Below are 19,242 nucleotides of genomic sequence, written 5' to 3'. Positions count from 1 at the left end.
TGGACTTAGTTCACAAAATCACAAAAGAAGTAGTAAAGGTTGTGACAGGGTTACCTTCCACCAGTAACATACCCGATAAAACAAAGAAGGTCTCAAATGACCTAGTGATTAACCTAACTGGTGCAACATCTGAGAAGAGATCCTTAAGGGTAAATGATGTAACGGATATCAATGTCAGATTCATCAGTATAATCTTAGGCTACAAAACCACACATATAAATAGGTTAAACTCAGTCTCTAGCCTATGCATAAAGAGTGCCTATGACATGGTTAATGATAATGCAAAAATAGATGTGTGTGAATGGCTTAAAGATGAACTAATTGATAATTTGGGAAAGATAAAGAAAGACAAAAAGGGAACATTCAGATTTGGAAACCTACTTGTCTGTCTAATGCTACACATAACCAAACAAGTACCCGATATGTGTAACATAAATCTTGGTTTTGATATGCCGGTAGGCAAACAGTTGTCAGATTTACTAAACAACATGGGAGAGAATAGAGAAAAGAACATAAATGAGTATTTTCAAGCACTGAAGGCCCGGATGAAGACTAGAGTCAGATTGTCACAAGCAATTGTGAACAAGTATAAGGATGAAATCTGGACGGAGGCAGTTATCCCAAGAACCATCTGGGTTACTGAAATGGGGTATGAAACTGATGATCACATAATAGAAACATATGCAAAAGTGCTCCTAGAAGAACCTAAGGAACCCAAAGAAGAGGTATTTGGCAGTGCTGAGACTATTGAAAAACAAATTCAATCAAAGAAAAATGTTAAAAAGGTTGAAGCAACAGTCAAAAAAGCATCCAAGCAAGAAAAAGATATTGAGGAAGATGTACTTAAACAAACTGGTATTACTAAAGATGAGTTAGAAGCACTTCAACTGGAAATTCACCTTTCACCGGTTGGAACTTCTTCAGAAAGTGACATACCAGTTGCATTAAAAAGAGTTGTGAGAAAAAGGAAATCTTCACCAGTATCTTCACCTTCTCCTAGAAGAACAAGACAAAAACAATAGGCAGTAAGGCCCCCAGCAAAGAAATTAACTCTGAAGAAGAAAAAGGTGACTCCTAAGAAGAAGTCTATAGCTCCTATTGATAAATTACTAGATGAAATTACTGAGGATGGTAAATTGAAAAATATTAGCAAAATGTATAACACATTATCAGATGATGACAAAGATAAAGTAGAGAACAGTGTAATATTGCACTTAGATATTTCTAAGAAATTTTTGATGCAAGTTGTTGATGAAATACTGACAGATCTCTACAATAGACTTAAAGCTAGGAGAGTAGGTATTATTGAACTTGATAAGAAAATAAAAATTGAAAAATTACTTGTTGTACATCCTGTCAACTCACCTGATGAGATAGATAAATTGATCTCAGAGTCTAACTGGTCAGTATTTTCAACTACTCACCGACATGTAGCACTAATGGTAGGGAGAGTGAATGAGGTAACAGAAGAAACAACTAGTGCATGGGACATATTCCTTGTAGAGAAGGAAAAGCAGGAAGAGTATCAAAGCCCTAAACCCATCTTTCTATATCAAAAGGATAAGGGAAAACGTAAGGTTGGTGGACCACCCAACATAAAAATAATAGATAACTTATCCCCACCACCTCTAGATACTCCACCGGTAGTTACTATTGACAATCAACTAGCTAGTGAGAGTATGGACATACCACATGAGGACATAAATCTTGATTCTGAGGTGTTATGTACATTGAACATTGACACTCAGAAAGTCAATATTGTGGTAGATAAGGATTCAACAGGGAAAATAGATATGGCAAATGAGCCAACGGCAACAGATAGCATAGAAGGTAAACCGATAGGTGACAACACTGAGAAATAGGTAGAGCAACAGGCTCCCTCACAACAACATGTTCATGCAGAGACAGTGCCACTGACAATAGCTGAGAAATCCAAACCCTTGCTTAAAGAAATGCAAACACAAACTAACCTACCAAAGGTCACCACAAGCAAAGAAATTGCTCCCACAGGCAAAATACAAATTGTTGGTTCTTCCAATGCAGAATTCAAACCAACAAATTTGACAGAAGTTCTTTTGGATTATATTAAGAAGATAACAAAGTGTAATTCACAAGCATACAAAGCAATTGATGACACAATTCCAATTTTGAAAATGATAGCACCCAAGTGTGATGTAGATAATAAAGATTCTTTGAATCAACTTGACACATTGTCTAAGTATATTACTGACAACACTGTGACAGTTGAATAAATAAATGAGGAAGCGTTCAAGGAGAAACTAGAGAAGGAAAAACACAAATTCTTTGAAGAGGAAATAAAGAATTGCATGAGACAATTTGACACTCTTTTACCGACACTATGTAGTACACTAAAAGAATTTAAAACTTTGTACAGAGATGCATGCAAAACAAACTTCTTGACAATAGATATAGACAAGAAGATCAACAAGGTACAAGAAGAAATAAATCAACTAGCTGATAATTTCATTAATTCATCTGAACCATTATCAGTTTTTGAGCAGAAAATAATAGGTTTTGAGGAGGAACTTCAGAAGTTGGAAAGAGAAAAGGAAAGAATAAAAGGAAAGGCAAAAGATCTAAAATGGAGACTTAGTCCAAAATTGGACTACCTCGTCTCCTTAAGAAAAGAGATATCTGAGGCTTTTATTCAAGGATAGAAAACACCGCCACAACAAATGTAACACCTCACCGGTACAATTCAGAGGATAGAGGCTGCATAAAAAGATAGCAAACGGTTCACTGAGAGCCTGAATCTGGTATTGGCAGACCTTTTTTAGATTGTAACCAACTAGTTACAAGGATGAAGCTAGAAACCACACTCAATTCACACTTTGACAACCTTTGTCATTGATGCCAAAGGGGGAGTAGTGGTAATGAGAAAAATAATCAGCAAATGGATCATCAGCTCAAGGGAGCACATATTTTTTTTGGTACACAATTTTTGGTAAGACAATTTTGATAGATTCTTTTTTATGATACTTTTTGGATTTTTCTCATGAGTGTTGCCATCAATGCCAAAGGGGGAGATTGTTCGCAAATGCACACTCCAATGAGATATTGTAGGTGATTGAAGGTTTTGTCATTGATGGAAACCTTGCAATCCTATGACACTGGCAAGACAATTTACCGGCACCAGCAATGACAGACTCTACAACGACACATAGAACACCGATAGTGAAAGGAAATATACCGACACCCAGGCTGACAAGAATTTTGTTTATAATATATTTTATAATTAATTGTAAAATCATTATAAGCAGACTTGGCAAGTTGTAAAATGACTCATATATGTATGAGATCATTATAGAACATTTTGTAAGGAAGTAGATAGGCAAAATAAGGCAGACCTATAATGCGAATTATAGGTTAAGGGTTTATGTATGAAGCATAGCTAAAACCGGTACTAAATCTGGCATAGTAGATGCTATTTTGAAGTAGTACAAGACATTGGATTTGCATAATCCATTTTGTAAGTCAGTGAGACTTCCCATTTTGTAATTGAGTAGTGAGCTCTAGGCACTTGGCCTTCCTGCATGTGCAGGCCCCTATTGTAGCAATAATATTCTCTTATTGGCTAGTAAGTGAATATTGTGGGTCACAAATCCCACCGAGGTTTTTCCCACATTGGGTTTCCTCGTTATACTACTGTGTTATGGTGTGCTTTTCATGTGGTTGATGTTATCTCTATTTATTGCATTACTTTTTGTTTACCAATATATAGTACTGATATGCTTTACATGTTTTAAGTTAAGAAAATTATCAAACCGGTTAGATATTGATTCACCCACCCCCCCCCTCTCAGTATCTTTGGGAATCCTACCAAATATAACAAAAATACTTCTTCAATTTCTTTCTGCTCATCATCATCTAAGTGCTCATAATAGAATTGTACATATTTCAAAATTCCATTATTAGTAATCTTATAAGGTCTTTCCAACCAAATGAACTCTCCATGAACTCTACTTAGTACATATTAGATGATCTCATCTTCAAATTTAGGGATATCAAGAATGCGAGTAAACCCTAGATCCTCAATGTGCTTATACTCAGGCTTGATCTTTCCAGAGTCTCCCATTAACTCGCTCATATGCATGTTCTTGATGTCACTGGTACCTAGATCCTCAATGTGATAGTGAATGTATGCTCTGACATCTTCCACATAAACAACTCCTTCCAAAACATGGGAAAATGCACCAACCGAATCATCCAAGGTGGCAATATGTGGGCATTGCTTGAAAATTGGCCTGAGATGGTCCTTACCCTCAACAACAGTAGGATTTGCAATTAAAGTAGGTGCAAAGGATGATCGTGCTTCCATGATGAAAGATGATTTCGATAAGTACCTGAGAAATGGTTGTCGGTGAAACCCTAGAGAACTCTTCCGATTGCTGGTGGAATCCCTGAAGAAGATATCTGATTGCATTGAATCACCTTAGACTCACTCTGTATCACTCTTAATCTCTCTGAATGCAAGGTGATAAAAAATGAAGTGGATTCAAACTTTTAACCTTCAATAAACCCTAATCTGTCATTGATATAAATGACTTCCGATGGAACATACCAGATCTCAATCAAACATCTCCATATCGAATAAACCTTTTCCAATGTCTGGAACATCTTTCAGATCCTCTTCCCGAGGCTTATGCAATATTTTCATGAATTTTGCCTACCCCTAAGGCATCTGCCTCAGTTACTAGATGAGCTTCTTGCCGGTGTAGGAGCAACCTCCTCTGTCAGTTGAGTAACCGAAGCATTCCCATCTGCTAATTGATCATCTGACTTTTTGAACGATTTCTTATTATAATTTTTTCCTGATTTCAATGATCCTTTCTTTCCCTTTATCATTTGATCTATCATTGCTAGTTGGTGGATTTTTTCTTCTACAAAATTTAGCTATGTGTCCAATCTTGTTGCATGCATAACATGTAACATTATTCTTTTGACCTGATTTTCTGTAACCAGTATAATTACTTGACCTGCACTGATTAGCCATATGTCCAAATTTTCCACATGCATGACTTTTAACATTCATTCTGCAATCTTTTATCTTATGACCATAGTTATTGTATTTAGAACATTGATCACGAGTAGAATTATAGTTCTGATTTGTTCTATTTCTACATTGCCTAGCCATGTGACCAAATTTATTACAAACAAAGCATCTACCATTAAATTTGTAAGTATTAAGTTGCCTTACTGGTATCTTTTGTTTTTTATCTTCATTTGCAGTATTGAATCTTTGACCTTGTTCAAATGCAAGTCCACTGGAATCTCCATTTTGTCTTTGGCTTTTCAATAATTCATCAAGTTGTGCTGAAATTACCTTGAATTTGTCCTTGTACTCATTTGCAATAGCCAGATCATCTCTTAGAATTATTATTTGTCTTTCAAGTTCTTGTTCATTGCTTTGGGATTGCACTAATTCTGTTCTCGACATATCATTTTCATGAGCCAACCAGATGCATTCTTCAGATCTATCTTTCAGAGATCTCTCAAGGTTTTCTTCATTCATCTTCCTGTCTTCAATCTCCTTTGACATCCTCATAGTTAGGGCTTGCATTTCATTCCTCATGACCATATTCTCCAAAGTCATCTTCTGACATTTTTCATTAAGGGAATCTTTCTCTTCATTATCCTGATTTTGCAGAAGTTCCTTCCTCCTAGCTTGAATAGATGACAACCTCTACTATAGGATAAGAATGAATTCCTTGGCAGAATTCAATTCATCTTGTAACTTCAGGTTCTTCATCCTTTCAGCATCATAATCTTGAAGTGCTACCTCAAGTTGCTCCTCCATACTCATATCCATGGATTTTGGATTCAAGATCTACCTCAAGCTATTAGACTTCCTCCAAGGCACAAGGCTCTGATACCAATTCTTGGAATCCAAGAATACTGAGAGGGGGGGTGAATCAGTGTTATGTTGATAAATTCAATTTTAACCTTATTATAACATGCATTCACTAACCGGTAAACTGGTACATATAATTGAAAGAAGTAAAGCAATCAATGAACCAATCAAACAAATTAACACCATAACACAAATAATTTATACATGGAAAAACTCAAAGAGGAAAAACCATGGTGGGATTTGTGACCCATAATATCAATCCACTGGCCATATAAAAAGATATTAGATAATATGGGGACCTGCACATGCAAGAAGGCTTACATCCTAGAGCACACTGCTTAGCACAAAGGAGTCTCACTGACTACAACCACTTTGAATAATAAAACATAAGACTGAACTTGTTTAATGCATCTTCTATGCTTGATTGAGTTCCAATTCAAGCTCTGACTATTCTGGTTCTAAAAATCCTAAACCCTACCGGAATAACCCTTGCATTATTGATCTAGTCACACAACATCCTCAATTGCAATCATTACCATCATATTACAAAATGATCTAATCAACTGACCTATATAACCTTACAATCCTTCATGACTCATGTTGGCTTACATAGATAATTACAAAATGATTATACATGTCATCTCATTACATATATACATAAATATCAAAATGAATTTTTAATTGTGGCTTCCTATACCGGTACCCGTAGAATCCTTCCTACCGGTGAAGATACCTGTCGGTGCCGGTGAAGTGTCTGCCGGTGAAGGATCAAACCAAAGAATGAATCCGGAACATGTTGCCATCAATGACAACATATGAAACCAATGAAATGAGTGTCAATTGCCAACATAGTCAGCTCTTTTCTAGTTGCATAAATTGCATGCAACAATTTCATGAGGGATTTTATGCAACACTTTTCACATTATTATATGCGAGATAGTTCTTATCATTGTAATGCCCATTCAATTCCTAATGTTGACTGAAATAAAGGAAATCTAAAGGAATGTGGTTTTTAAAACTACTATAATGGTTTGTATATTCTCTTTTTTGGTTGAAATGAATGCAAAATTTGTCATCTCACATAAAATTATGTACATTTTACTAAAAAAATATTGGCAAATGGTTTAGATATAAATTAGAGTTCTAAATCTATAAGAATATTTAAGTGCTTCGTGAATTTTCATCAACCAATTCCATATGATGCATGTATTAGAAAAAAATTGACCTCATAGTTTTTTTATTAGGGATAAAACAAGTTTTGAGGGGACTTGAAACCCCTTACAACCTACAAGTAGAATGTTGCCAAAAGGTAGAGACAAAGACTTATTGCAACTAATCTTCAACCAAACATCAGCAAGGTAGCTCAAAGAATGCAAAGCACTCACTTGGTATACAATATCATACAATAGTAGAACCAAGATCCAAGGGTTTTACCAAGGCTTCCTTAACCTACACCAAGAAACAAGGGTTATTTTAGGCACCCTTAACCTGATCATTGGGTTTTAGAAAGGTTCCCAAAACCTTCAAATCAGGTTTTTACATGGCTCTCAAAACCTATTGGAAACAATGCAACAAACTAAGAGGAGGGTGAATTAGTTTGCACACAAATTTTACTTAACTTGGACACAAATTTAGATCTGATAAATAGCAATGAAAGCACAAATCAACGCCACATGAATAACATACATCACACCAAGATTTTTGATGTGGAAAACTCGGTTAAGAGAAAAACCATGGTGGGAACCTACCCACAATGAGATAATACCTTGTTAGGAGTAAGTGAAATATTACAATGAAGAATGCACATGCATTCAGGCACACTGCCCAGAGCTCACTGCTCAAATACAAGAAGAGTTACAACCATGAGGAAGGCTCACTACCTTACAAGATTCGAGCAACAATCCAGATTACATGAGCTATGAAAATAGCATCTCTCAATGCTAGGTTATGGTTTAGATTAAGCACATATACTCATAATTTGCTCTTCACACTTCTTCACACTTCTTCACAATCTTTTGCACTTCTTCACTTTTCTCCTCTACTACTAAAAGATCAAAACAATATTCACACATGTAGATATATGTCTCAAATGAATATTACATGTATTTATATGATTCATCAACCTATATTTCAAGGTCGACTAAACCCTCAAAACAAATTACAAAATAATAACCTCATGCTACAACAACATATGTGGACCAAAACAATGTTGGCTAAGATAGTTTGGACCAAAATCAACTCCTTGAACATGCAACACCAACAAGAATTACTCCTCGATCATTTGCAACACTCTACAATCACCATAAATGCCACATAACATGGAGAACACCACTGGATCAAGAAAATGATCAATATCACTCACAATGATTAATATGGGCCAACAACATAGATAGAACATGATCTAGAAACATACATAAGAAATGTGAATCACCACAGAAAAAAACACAACATCACCACTTACTAGAATCATTATCATCATTATACCGAACCTTAGGAACATCAACTCAACTGACTGTCAAACTGAAAGATTCACTTGTGGACTTCTAAATAATGAACCATCTGAATTGAGGACACACCTGAATGTCTCAAACACTCAGCCAAAACCTCAAACCAAGATATAGAACTTCTGGAGCAATGCGGGACACAATCCAGAATACCAAATAACATGAACAACTAAATATAAACCATAATATCTGATCACACAAATTGATCAAATCATCATGTGGACCACTAAAACTTCTACTAAATCAACTAGAGAAAAGCCTCTCAAAACCCATTAAAATGTAACAACTCAACTACAACATACTGACCAAACCAGCGCATTTAATTTGACTGCAACACTGGAATACACATAAGAATATATTGACATCAATGACAAAACATCATTCTAGCAAACTTCTCAACAATATCCAACAAAACCATTTTGCTAAAACTAGTGAAGACTCTCTAGCATAAAGTCATCACTCCTCTAACAAAAATCCTCTCCACCTCAATAGAAAAGGAACCCACCTCAATAGGAACGAAAGAGAAACAAAGCAATAAGGGGAAGAGCCAAACATGATTCAACCCCACAACCAAACAACCAAAGACATAAGTAGACCACAAAGAGCTCCAACCAACCTCTCCCACCAAGAAAATATACACCTCCATAGGCATTGTCGCCATGTCAATAGGAACTGTGAAAGAGGAAAAGAGGAGTGAGATGAGACAAATGCACACCATGGCCAAAATATTAAACTCCACCTTGATAGGAGTCACATGGGAAGGAACCCAACCAAGAATAGAGTAGCCAACTTGAGAAGATAAAGCATAAAGCATTAGGCCACTATTGGAACAAACACAACCCCAAGAGAACAAAACCCTAACCAAAAACAAAACATGGCCAGCCTAGGCCCTTGAAAATTATCAGTAGCTACCTAACCACCAAGAAAAATAGAGCCACCAAAATCCCTAGCCAAAAAAAAATTGCTTAAAAAAAGACAAGGAAAGCACAGAAGTGGAGCAAAGAAAACCCCACAAGGAAGAAAAACCCACAACACCCACAACTGGTTTTTTTAGGAACAAGAAATAGGGAGCCCACAATAGCTCCAAAACCCACAAAGCCTAGAATAGGGTTTCTCCATGAACAACCTCCCCACCAGCTACAACCCCACTAAGGAAAAAACCACACCCAATACAGAAAGCAAGAAAGCCAACAAAACGCTAAGGGGACCAAGCCCAAAATGGCTGAGAGATCTTAAAGAAAATACCCTTGATAAAATATATAAACCCATAACACAAACACAGAAGACCTTCCCTACAACAACTAAAAAAAGAAACAAGGCCACCCTTGCAACCCATGTTGTACACCTTCAAAGATACAACAGTGCAAAGCATACCAACATTGACCTCATTGTTACGAATTCAAAAGGCCCAAAAATATATAAATTGATAATAAACTAGATAGTGCTTTTTTATTACCACATATTAAAAACTTTTAGGAGGGATTGTGTAATATAAAAAAATGATCCTAGACTAACATGTTCATTTATCCCTCATATAATCAATCCCTCCCTCATTGTGGAATTGAACCCTAACACTTATGCTAAGAACCTTGAAATTATCTCCTCCTCTATTTTAAACACACCCTACTATCATAACCATAAATTTATTACTTAATAAATTATATAAATGTTCTTTTAAAATTTAAATTTTAAATTATAAATAATAGCCAATTTTATATCCTTGAATTTTTTCTAGATTCGATTGTGTATATTTTTTTCCCATCAACATTTCAAATCACACTCCGTGATTCATCATCAGGATGAAAAGAATTCCAAAGACATGAAAGATGTTGAGTTGTAGATTTGAGACAAAATATAAAGAGATGAGGGGTATGGGAGGGCACGAGAATCAAGGAAAAAAGAAAAGGAAATAAGACCACCTAAAGTTTGGAAGACAAAAAACTCTAGGAATAACCACCCAAAGAAAAAAGGAAAGCCTAGCAACACAAACACACCTATTAAAAACAAGAAAAAATAAAAGAAATAAAAACAATATATAAATAAATACACACACACACACATACACACACACACACACACACACACACACACATATATATGTAAAAATACATAAAAAATAATACAAAAATGCAAATAAACCAAAAGAGGAAGTGGGAGATTCTCAAAGGAAAAAGATAAAAGAAAGAGGGAGAAGTCACGACGTGTGGTGGGGATGATACTGGAGGAAAGAAACCAGTGGGTGCCACGAGATACTAAGGTTTAACCCATCACCACGATTAAGATTGGAGGGGTGATGAAAAATAGCAATGGCCTCTTTAACTTTCCTTTTGAAAAAGTTGTTCTCCCTACACAATATCTTAGTATCCTCCAAACAAATATGATGCTTGGTGGTTGAAGAATGCTTAGCTAAGGCTGATTTGAGGGCATGTTCATACTTAATGTCGACGCTATTCTCTTTTATTCTAGTCATGAATGAACGACCTGTTTCTCCAATGTATGGGGTTCCACATGAGCATACAATCTTGTAGACACCTGACTCTAAAAAGGCATCCCTAGTGTCCTTAAGCGTGGGAGCATGCCTCTTAATGGTGGAAATAGGTTTGAAGGCAAAATAGAGACCTTTTTTTTGAAGGATTTTTTGAAATCTTGTGTGATATGCCTTCAACATAAGGGAGAGAAACAAACAGGGCCAGAGAAGGAGGAGAGGGCGAGGGGTTAGAGATTGGGAGGAAATAAGATTTGGCTTGGAGGAAGGCCCTGGTGATCTGTTTGTTCAAATAGCCATTCCATCTGAAGACTTGACAAAGATGGGAGAGCTCTTGGTTTAAGTTATCCTCATCACAAATCTGATGGGCTCTTAAAGCAAGGGTTTTGAGGATCCCAACTTTCTGGCTAGGGTGGTGATGAGAAGGTGAATGAAGATATAAGTCAGTGTGGGTAGTTTTGCGAAACACCCGACGACCAAGGGATCCATCAGGTTTTTTACAGATTAAGACATCGAGAAAAGGTAATTGGTTGTTAGATTCAAGCTCTTTGGTGAAGGCGATAGAAGGAGAAATGTTGTTGAGGTGAGCATGAAACTCCTCTAGCATGTCCAAGCCATGCGGCCAACAAATATTGGTGTCATCCATATATTGTTTCCACTACTTTGGCTTGAGGGGGAAAGAATGTAAGGTCACATCTTCAAAATGTTCCATGAAAAAGTTGGCTATAACCAACGAGAGAGGGGAGCCCATGGCTACTCCATCAACCTATTCATAAATAACGCCTTGGAAGGAGAAAAAGTTTGACCTTAAGAAAAGTTCCACCAAAGAAGTGATCTCCTCATTGACCTTATGCTTGACAATCTCAATGGAGTCAAGAATAGGGACCTTGGTGAAGAGGGACACCACATCGAAGCTCACAAGAGTGTCTTGAGAGTCCAACTTGGTGTCCTTGATAAACTGGACAAAATGGTTGGAATCTTTGATGAACGAGTTGGAGTTACCAACAAGCGGAGAGATTAATTTGTAAGTCGGCAACCCAATGGTATCAACAATGGGTCTCAAAGGAATATTTGCCTTGTGAATTTTTGGGATCCCATATATACGTGGGGTCACTTCCTTAGATGGAAGAAGATGAAGTTTGGTAGAATCATCTAAGGAAGAGTTAGAAATAGTAGATCTAATTGCCTTCAAAATCTTAGGGCATGGGTTACGCGACAAAATCCTGTAACTATTGGGATCCAAGAGGAGGTCTTCCATTTTGGCCAAGTAATCAGGTTTGCTCATAATGAACATGGTGTTACCCTTGTCTGCTCTTGAGATGATAAGGTCATTATTATGCATGAGATTATGGAAGGCCATCATCTCGGCTTTAGGGATGTTGAATTTAGGAGGTTTAGCATTACGGAGTGCCACGACACAATCTTGTCTAACCTCTTCAGCAACATCAAGGGGAAGGGTACGCACTGCATTTTTGATCTCGATAAGGAAGTCAATGTGCGGAATGATGTGAGGAGTCACGGCAAAGTTGAGACCTCGCTTGAGGATGTTAAAGGCGAGAGGATCAATGGTGGTGAGAGAGAGGTTGATGACAAGTTTGGACTCCCAATCACTAATATGGTTGAGATTAGGAGCGGACCTAGGAAGAGGGCAGCGAAACAAGGAGGGGGACAAGGATGCTGAAAAGATAGAAGGAGGAACCACCGAGAAAGAGGGAGGACACATCTAGAAGGAGTGGGTGGAGTTCTCAGCTAGGTGAATGGTACAACTGGAGATAGGTGGGGCTTGATGAGCAGTGGAGGATGTGTCCAACTGCTCCATAGGAAGAGCAAGGTACGGCTAGACACACAGGCACGAAGGATTGTCCTCACATGTCTCAACCAGATGATGGGATAGAGAAGGAAGGGCTCGAGGTTGGAAAATCTTGCAAGCAACGCAATCACAAGAATAAGAAATAGCATAGCAATTAAAGTAAAAGACGTGATATTGGGCAACCGAGGAAGAGGACATCATATCATGAGGTGACCGAGAAGAGCCATTGCTGAGAAGCCATTGGAGTTTTGCAGGTTGAGCCATGGCAGTGGGCAAAACTAGAGGTGTGGCCGCATCTCCAATCTTCATGGTGATATCTACATTGTCCTTAGGGAGCTCGATGTAATGATGCAGAGGGTAGGAGTGGATGGGGTGAACAGAAGACTGTGAGACAACCCCTTTCACCGAGTTGATAGACATCTGGGGATATCCAATATGGTGGACCACCATTTTAGCTTTGTTTGCCTGATCCACAGGACATGACGATAATCTTCTGTGGTCCCCACGAGCTGGGTCAATGGGTGCCTGAAGGCCGTGAAAGAGGAGGGGAGTAGATTTTGCGCTCTCAGCTGCTGACCGAGGTATAGAGGAAGAAACAATATCTGAAGGAGGTGACCATGAGACACGAGCTAAGGGGATTTGGTCACCAGAGAGGGAAGGAGGGGGTGGAGGAAAAGGAAAGGAGGCAGGAGAAGTCACAATAGAAGAAGGGTTAGAAAAAGAAGGAGTGGAATGATGCAGAATAGAGGAAGCTGCGTAAAGATAGTCAGATGGAGAAGGTGAATGGCTCCAATGTTGTCGACATTGTAGAGTGTAAAATTTCTTCTTTTGTCTTTTGACACACTCTTCTTTGTGGCCTGAAGCCCTAGCATAAGAGGTCAGGTCCAAGCAAACCCAAAGATTTGGGTGAAGAGATGAAGCAAGTTCTAGATGAAGAGGAAGTAACCTGGAATTTAAAAACTCAATAGCCCTCCTAGGGGATTTAATAAATATTCCTTTGAGACCCATTGTTGATACCATTGGGTCACTGACTTACAAATTAGCCTCTTTTCTTGCCAAATTAATCTCTCCGCTTGTTGGTAACTCCAACTCGTTCATCAAAGATTCCAACCATTTTGTCCAGTTTATCAAGGACACCAAGTTGGACTCTCAAGACACTCTTGTGAGCTTCGATGTGGTGTCCCTCTTCACCAAGGTCCCTATTCTTGACTCCATCGAGATTGTCAAGCATAAGGTCAATGAGGAGATCGCTTCTTTGGTGGAACTTTGCTTAAGGTCAACCTTTTTCTCCTTCCAAGGCATTATTTATGAACAGGTTGATGGAGTAGCCATGGGCTCCCCTTTCTCACCGGTTATAGCCAACTTTTTCATGGAACATTTTGAAGAAGTGGCCTTACATTCTTTCCCCATCAAGCCAAAGTGGTGGAAACGATATATGGATGACACCAATATTTGTTGGCCGCACGGCTTGGACATTCTAGAGGAGTTTCATGCTCACCTCAACAATGTTTCTCCTTCTATCGCCTTCACCAAAGAGCTTGAATCTAACAACCAATTACCTTTTCTTGATGTCTTAATCTGTAAAAAACCTGATGGATCCCTTGGTTGTTGGGTGTTTCGCAAAACTACCCACACTGACTTATATCTCCATTCAGCTTCTCATCACCACCCTAGCCAGAAAGTTGGGATCCTCAAAACCCTTTCTTTAAGAGCCCATCGGATTTGTGATGAGGATAACTTAAACCAAGAGCTCTCCCATCTTCGTCAAATCTTCAAAAGGAATGGCTATTCGAACAAATAGATCACCAGGGCCTTCCTCCAAGCCAAATCTTATTTCCTCTCCATCTCTAACCCCTCACCCTCTCCTCCTTCTCTGTCCCCATTTGTCTCTCTCCCTTATGTTGAAGGCACATCACACAAGATTTCAAAAATCCTTCAAAAAAAAGGTCTTCATTGTGCCTTCAAACCTGTTTCCACCATTAAGAGGCATGCTCCCACGCTTAAGGACACTAGGGATGCCTTTTTAGATTCAGGTGCCTACAAGATTGTATGCTCATGTGGAACCCCATACATTGGAGAAACAGGTCATTTGTTCATGACTAGAATGAAAGAGCATAGCGCTGACATTAAGCATGAACGTGCCCTCAAATCAGCCTTAGCTGAGCATTCATCAACCACCAAGCATCATATTTGCTTGGAGGAAAGTTAAAGAGGCCATTGCTATTTTTCATCACCCCTCCAATCTTAATCACGATGATGGGTTAAACCTTAGTATCTCATGGCACCCACTGCTTTCTGTCCTCTAGTATCATCCCTGCCACAAGCCGTGACTTCTCCCTCTTTCTTTTGTCTTTTTCCTTTGAGCATCTCCTGCTTCCTCTTTTGGTTTATTTGCATTTTTGTATTATTTTTATTTATTTTTACATATGTATCTATATATATATGTGTGTGTGTGTGTGTGTGTGTGTGTGTGTGTGTGTGTGTGTGTGTGTGTGTGTGTGTGTGTGTGTGTGTGTGTGTGTGTATTTATTTATATATTGTTTTTATTTCTTTTATTGTTTCTTGTTTTTAATAGGTGTGTTTGTGTTGCTAGGCTTACCTTTTTTCTTTGGGTGGCTATTCCTAGGGTTTTTTGTCTTCCAAACTTTAGGTGGTCTTTTTTCTTTTTCTTTTTGCCTCGATTCTCATGCCCTCCCATACCCCTCATCTCTTTATATTTTGTCTCAAATCTGCAACTCAACATCTTTCATGTCTTTGTAATTCTTTTCATCCCGATGATGAATCACGAAGTGTGATTCGAAATGTTGATGGGAAAAAAATACACACAATCGAATCCAGAAAAAATTCAAGAATATAAGATGGATTGTGGAAATCTCATAGCTTTAATCAATTTTATAATATTAAGAAATATTTAAAACTATATTGAATCTAATTTCTATAATAAATTTTTGTATTATTATTAAATTAAATTTCAATTTATCTTATTTATGGCAAGACTACAAATAGGTCTTAAGTATTTAGGAGTAATTATGTTTTGTGTGTTATGCAAGTGAAATTTTTGTCAATCAGTTTTATTTGATCCAAGAAGAGAAAAGCTCTTAATATTTGAAAGAAGTGGAAAAACCATACATTAGTCAAATCTTGTTTATTTTTAGCTTTATTAATAAAAAATAGTCAAATCTTGTTGGAATATTTAGTAATTCTTCCCACTTGCATAGTTTTATGCTTTTAATTTTTTTAGTATTTTTTAGCTTTATTTAGAATGACTATGCACTAAAAATCATTTAGTTTTTTACTTTATTTTTGATAATCAAACTTTTTGAAGGTAAGTTTCTATAAGAGTTCAGATGTATCTAAGACCTCTATAAATGAGGCAATTGTAATTCATAAGGTGACTTTAAACTTGGCAGATTATGTCATATCTTCCTCATGAATCCCTTTGACTTTGATCTCCTCCTATGAATATAACCATGATCTCTTCACTACTTTGATTGATTATGATGAAGAATTAGACTAATTCATTTTGTTATTATAATCCTTCACCATTTGATCAAGAAGATTGTATAATCTCTTGAATCAATAGAACAATTTATTTGTGATACAACTTTATATTTATTTCATTTGATATTAGAGAAAGTTTGAGAAAGTTTCTCAATTTAAAAATTTGTAAAAGCAAGAGAATTTAGTTTGAAAAAGCATTCAAAGTGTATCAGTCCAATATTCATAGGAGGAGATCAAAGTCAAAGGGATTCATGAGGAGAGATCTAGTATAATCTATCAATTTTAAAACCACCTTATGAATTACAATTGCCTCATTTATAAAAGTCTTAGAAACATCCAAATACTTGTAGAGACTTATCTAGAAAAACATGCATTATTAGAAATAAAGAAAAAAATTAAACTAATCTTGAAAAACTTGACTAAATTGAAAAAACTATAATAGTTTTTCCTATATAATCATGCTAAATAAAATTTAAAAAACTAAAAACATAAAACTGTGTAGGTAGGAGTAATTACTAAATATTCCAATGGTAGATATCTAGAACTAAATCCATCAATTGTCCTATCTACACTTCTATTTTTTTCTTGCATGTCAATATAGAGTAGTTTCTATCAAAATCAACCCCTTATATATGTTTATAAAGTCCACACTTGTTCTAATTAATTAAATTAGGATGGGCCCAAACCTTTTACATAACCGCTTTAAAAAAAAACTACCTGGGGTGCATGTGATGTGCACACTTAGCCAAAAAAATAGAAGATCAAAAATGCCAAAAAATAGCAAAACACATAATAGAACCACTAAATAGAGACAAAAATAGACAAAATGCCAAAAAATAGCAAAACACATAATAGAACCACTAAATGGAGAGACAAAAATAGACAAAAGCAGACTAAACAACCAACCAACCACTTTTTGGTGTTTCCAAGTGATTTCCTAAGTTTCTCTAAGAATTAGCCTTCTCCCTTCAACAAGAACTGAAGACCGTTGTCCAATTGACAAGGATATCATGACAAGATGGACAATCCTTCTTCACTTTGGGCTCTGCAAAACCCAAGTGGGTTAACCTATAGCAATAATCACAAATTCACAACATACTAGACCTGCATTCAATGAAATTTTTTAATATTCGCTAATTGGCTATTTTTTTAAAATTTAGGAACAAAAATTTGGCTTATAAGTTTAACTTTTAAGGTGACTCGAATCGCCACATTTTTACAAATTTTTATTTTAGTGTCATTTAAATAGCCAAAGAATTGATTTTATTATTTTTTTTAACTCAATGATTCACCACAATATTTGATACATGATTCGATCAGATTCGCCAACATTTTATAATTTATTGTAGAAATATAAATTAATTTGTAAATAATATATCACAATTATTAGTTTCTTTAGGGTTATATCAACAATATTTAGTTGCCACCATTGATTTAAAATATAATCTAGTAACCTTCATTGTATTCCATGAGGTAAATTGTACCTGCACGTTGTAATGCTTGTGGGAGTTGAAATTTCTTTTGAATTGTTTACCTCAATGAAAATTAATGGTCTAAAAGAAATTTTTGGCCCCATGAGTGTTACAAATTGTTGGTAAATTTTATCTCAAAAAATACAAAGAGAGCTATTAGATGGTAGAAACTAAATAAAGTAGAGTCTACCCCTTAAAGTCATTAATGATGTCCACCTTCAGGCCTCTACTTTTTTATTAAAAACTATTTTTTAAAATGAAAGGACTTGAAATAGTAATTAATGCATAGTCTTATTATTTTCCAATATTCGCCAATATTTTCTACCAAAAAATTTTGATATAAAATATTCGCCAATGAAATTAATATTTTTCATTAAAAAAAAGAAAGATTCGCCAATAAAAATTATTATTTTCTTTTAAAAAAATTAAATATTCGCGAAGATTTTATACAATTGTTTGAGAGGGGGTTTCTTAAAGTTTTCACTACCTGCATTGCTTTTAAAAAAGATAATTCTCAATGAAACAAGGTTAATATGAATAAGTAACTCAGAATTGGCCCAATTCTGCTTATTTTACAAGATATTGTCAACTGAGGATCCAAATCCTTACCGTAAACAAAAGTAAAATGTGAAAACAATTGCTTAAAAGATATTGTGGTTACTGAACAAACATATCATTAGACCAATGTGTTATTCATAGGCACATAGTCATGTTTCTGACAGACTGGCAAGAGTCCCATTTAAATTCATAAATATAAATGCCTTACAAATATATCCTATCATAATCCCCATGAATCATACTTAAACAATCATATAACTATTCCTTAACTGTTGTAATGTACTACCATAATTTAATTTCTTCCTTAAAGAAAACCTAAGTATCACATCACACACCTATAGTAAACCCATAGAGACAGTACCATTTGTCCTTAACAAATGAAAGCATACAATTGAGAAACAACAGATACGAGACAATTCATCAGAATATTTATATTAATTTCTATATGTGCAATAATTTTATATGTCAGAAAAAGATAACTCTATATAAATAAAAACCCTCCTAAATTGCTTCCATATTACATTTTTTAGAACCCTCAAAAAATGACCATGGATTCCCTTTTATAAAAAATAAGGGAGGAACAAAGCTTTCGATCAATACTATGCCATATGTCACTATCTAGCTTTATTGTCAAGGAATAAAACATAACAGTTATCTCGAAGAAAGAACCAAGGATCAAGAATAATATAGCAAACCATGGTTCATAATGAATCGCTACCTTTTACAGTTCTAACATCTTTGGCAGGTCATATTATAAACAAGAGGTAGTTGATTAAGTTGCAACGGAGTTCATGAAAACAAAAGAAAACCTCCAACTAGCGGAACAACCTCTCAAGACTCACTTCTCTCTAGAAATTTTTTTTTAACAAGAATCCATCTGTGTGTTATATGGATTCACTAGATTATCATTCGCTTTATTCAAGATTCTAGCGCTAAAATTGAGTTGGCATAAGCTACTTATATGCAACTCCAAAATTTCCACCACCCTATCAACATCATCCAAAAATTTCTCTAGCACCTTGTAGAAAAGGCAATTCCCA

Source organism: Cryptomeria japonica, chromosome 11 (assembly GCF_030272615.1).
Source record: "Cryptomeria japonica chromosome 11, Sugi_1.0, whole genome shotgun sequence".
NCBI classification, from domain to species: Eukaryota; Viridiplantae; Streptophyta; class Pinopsida; order Cupressales; family Cupressaceae; genus Cryptomeria; species Cryptomeria japonica.
The sequence above is the reverse complement of the archived record's forward strand: the minus strand, read 5'-3'. Positions refer to the sequence as shown.